The sequence below is a fragment of the Bufo bufo genome, chromosome 6 (genome assembly GCF_905171765.1).
Source record: "Bufo bufo chromosome 6, aBufBuf1.1, whole genome shotgun sequence".
Taxonomy (NCBI): Eukaryota; Metazoa; Chordata; class Amphibia; order Anura; family Bufonidae; genus Bufo; species Bufo bufo.
The window spans coordinates 294,856,461-294,860,613 of record NC_053394.1 but is presented as its reverse complement, the minus strand read 5'-3'; positions in this window follow the sequence as shown (position 1 = coordinate 294,860,613).

Here is a 4,153-nt window from a genome sequence, read left to right as displayed (position 1 = left end):
ATGAAAACTGTAGACTCACACTGAAGGCATCAAAACTATGAATTGACACATGTGGAATAATATACATAACAAACAAGTGTGAAACAACTGAAAATATGTAATATTCTAGGTTCTTCAAAGTAGCCACCTTTTGCTTTGATTGCTGCTTTGCACACTCTTGGCATTCTCTTGATGAGCTTCAAGAGGTAGTCCCCTGAAATGGTTTTCACTTCACAGGTGTGCCCTGTCAGGTTTAATAAGTGGGATTTCTTGCCTTATAAATGGGGTTGGGACCATCAGTGGCGTTGAGGAGAAGTCAGGTGGATACACAGCTGATAGTCCTACTGAATAGACTGTAAGAATTTGTATTATGGCAAGAAAAAAGCAGCTAAGTAAAGAAAAATGAGTGGCCATCATTACTTTAAGAAATGAAGGTCAGTCAGTCAGCCGAAAAATTGGGAAAACTTTGAAAGTAAGGGCTATTTGACCATGAAGGAGAGTGATGGGGTGCTGCGCCAGATGACCTGGCCTCCACAGTCACCGGACCTGAACCCAATAGAGATGGTTTGGGGTGAGCTGGACCGCAGAGTGAAGGCAAAAGGGCCAACAAGTGCTAAGCATCTCTCGGAACTCCTTCAAGACTGTTGGAAGACCATTTCAGGGGACTACCTCTTGAAGCTCATCAAGAGAATGCCAAGAGTGTGCAAAGCAGTAATCAAAGCAAAAGGTGGCTACTTTGAAGAACCTAGAATATGACATATTTTCAGTTGTTTCACACTTGCTTGTTATGTATATAATTCCACATGTGTTAATTCATAGTTTTGATGCCTTCATAGTCATGAAAATAAAGAAAACTCTTTGAATGAGAAGGTGTGTCCAAACTTTTGGTCTGTACTGTACATTGCAAGTATTACCACATTCAGTGTCCTGGTTCCGTGAATCAATACATACTTTCCCAATTACCTGTGGGCCCTCTGCCGTAAATGTCCCCGAATCTCCCTCCTCCAGAGATTCCCTCCCACTCACATCTCGGGTAGGTACCCTGGAACGTCCCGGAAGTCCAGAGAAGTCCTGTGTGGTACCAGGCGGCACATAGCATGCCTGCATCCTGCCCAGATCAGTTCCGAGCAGGACATTCGTGGGTATGTCGGCCAGGACACCCACCTCCCTCATTCCACTCCCGACACCCCAGTGCAAATAAACATGAGCCAGGGGTACCCTTGGGGGGTAGCCCCTCCAGGATTTTACTGGCACATTATTGGGGGACATCTATGGGGGCACATTTTACTGGCACATTATTGGGGGACATCTATGGGGGCACTTATTACTGGCACATTATTGGGGGCACTTATTACTGGCACATTATTGGTGGTACTTTTTACTGGCACATTATTGGGTGGCACTATAGGGGCATCTACTGAGGCCACAATAAACGGGTATTTTATATGGGGGGCTCTGTATAGGGGCATTTTATACTGGGACACATTATGGTGGGTAATATGGGGAAGGAGGGAGAGGAGTACTATGGGGTCATCTACGGGGGCACTGAAAAGGGGTATTTTATACTTACAACTTATGGTGGACACTGAGGGCATCTACTGGAGCACTATATATGTGCATTTTATACTGGTACATTATGGGGGGCACTAGGAGGGAGGGGGGAGAGGAGTACTCTGGGGGCATTTACTGGGTGCACTATATAGGGGTATTTTATACTGGCACATTATGGGGGCACTATGGAGATATTAGCTCAACTGGGGACATCACAAGGGGGTATTTTTTGCACTGTCACATTATAAGGAGAATTATTTTTACTAGGGGGCATTATGGTGGGCTTTATCACTCCCCCATGGTAAGACCCCCTAGTAGCAGCACCAGCCTCTCCCTGCTCTGCTATGTCTCTGTGTCACCGCCAGCTCTCTGAGAAGCTCTGGCAGACGTCCTTCTGTACCTCTTGCATGATGTTCTTTGTTTTGGTTTCACTTTGTCATCTCTTTTCCTTCTCCCAGCTGTCATCTATTTACACTGATTGCCTCCCTTTATATTCCCTCCCATACTGCCTCACATTGCGGTTTATACTACTTCCTGGATTGTGTTCACTGCTAGATGCTGCAACTGCTGGTTCCTCAGATAAGTCTTTTCCTTTATTTGTGTTTCCGTGCTGGCTTGATTCTAGGTGACCCTGACTCCCTCCGTATTAAGTGCAGGGAGCCGGTGGTCGTGTCCCCTCACTATTATAGGGTTTTCAGGTGTCACACAGTCTAGGTACGAGGGCATGCAATTATCTATCATAAAGATCTTTGCATGGGCAGAGCAGTCAGGGAGAGCTCTAGGGGTTTTATAGGGCTCACCCATATGTTCCTTAGTTTGGGATCAAGTCAGATGTTTATTTATAACTTCCAGTTTTCTGCAACACCATCCGTGACATTCTGCCCCTTCTCCAAATCCTTATTATGAAATCTTTCTCATTAGAATAAAACACATCAGCTCCACCGAGCCCCCCGGTTAAAGTGTTGAAGTGGTGTCCGAGATCCCCAAGGGTCAAGCCATTGTAAGTTTTCATGTGAAATATGTTTATGTTATAGACATATAGCATACACTGTGCCATACAATATACAGTTTCTTCTGTATGAATGTCCACAAATTAAATCTCACAAAAGTCAATATGGGACGTTAAAGTCAGCAAGTGTCATTGGGGAGGCCTTATTGTTTTTCACCCCAGAGCCCCTTTTCACCTAGAACCGCGCTTGTTTAGGGGTCATTATTTCAGAAGACTTAAAGGTAGGCAGACAATGTCATAGAGCAGCAGGAAATGCTAGCAGAATGCTTGGGTGTATAGGGAGAGGCATTACCAGTAGAAAGAGGGAGGTGCTCATGCCGCTCTACAGAGCACTAGTGAGACTGAGACCTCATTTGGAGTATTGTGCTCAGTACTGGAGACCATATCTCCAGAAGGATATTGATACTTTGGAAAGAGTTCAGAGAAGAGCTACTAAACTAGTACATGGATTGCAGGATAAAACTTACCAGGAAAGATTAAAGGACCTTAACATGTATAGCTTGGAAGAAAGACGAGACAGAGGGGATATGATAGAAACTTTTAAATGCATAAAGGGAATCAACAGGGTAAAAGAGGAGAGAATATAAAAAAAAAAGAAAAACTGCTACAAGAGGACATAGTTTTAAATTAGAGGGGAAAAGGTTTAAAAGTAATATCAGGAAGTATTACTTTACTGAGAGAGTAGTGGATGCATGGAATAGCCTTCCTGCAGAAGTGGTAGCTGCAAATACAGTGGAGTTTAAGCATGCATGGGATAGGCATAAGTCATCCTTCATATAAGATAGGGCCAGGGGCTATCCATAGTATTCAGTATATTGGGCAGACTAGATGGGCCAAATGGTTCTTATCTGCCGACACATTCTGCATGACACATATCTCATGTTTCTATGGGTGATGCTTTTGGGGGAGAAGCTCATCATTTTCTTGGAGTTAAGATAGAGTGGACAAGTAGAGGTTGTGCAGGAGGATGAGCTGAATCAGAAGCCCCTGTGCCCTGTCTTATATACCCAGCGAGGGGGCGGGGGAGTCGTTATCTGCACAAGCAACCTGCATGACTACATGTACACAAAAGGACATTCCTCTAGGTATGAGAGCATGACTTGACCTCAGGATTTCCAGAAATGCCTGCAATGCTAGATTCTGTTCCACTAAATCTTCAGAACATCTATTGAAAAAGAAAAACCATAGCAAAATGGTATTAGTTAGTTCCCCAAGAGCTTCCGCAGCAGCTGTCAAGAGTCATTTTCTCTACTGACCACCTCCTTGATGGTGTTTAAATGTAATTATGTTTTTTAATGCGTCTTTATTGGATGGTAGAGTCCACTGCCACCCAAATGTAGCAACAGTTCCCCAGCTGTTCAGGGTGCCCTGATCTATCATATTGCAGGAATGTATGACAGCCACATAACAACCACACCAAGCAGAACAAACTTACAGGGGTCATTACCTTCTATGACATTTAAAGGGGTTATCTCACCTAGAGCATTGGTGGCATATTGTAGGATATGCCACCAATGCCCCACCTCTGGGACCTGCACCTATCTCTAGAACAAAGCTCCCAAACAGAATAGCAGCTCATCGTCTATTTTCGGAAGTCCCATAGAAATGAATGGA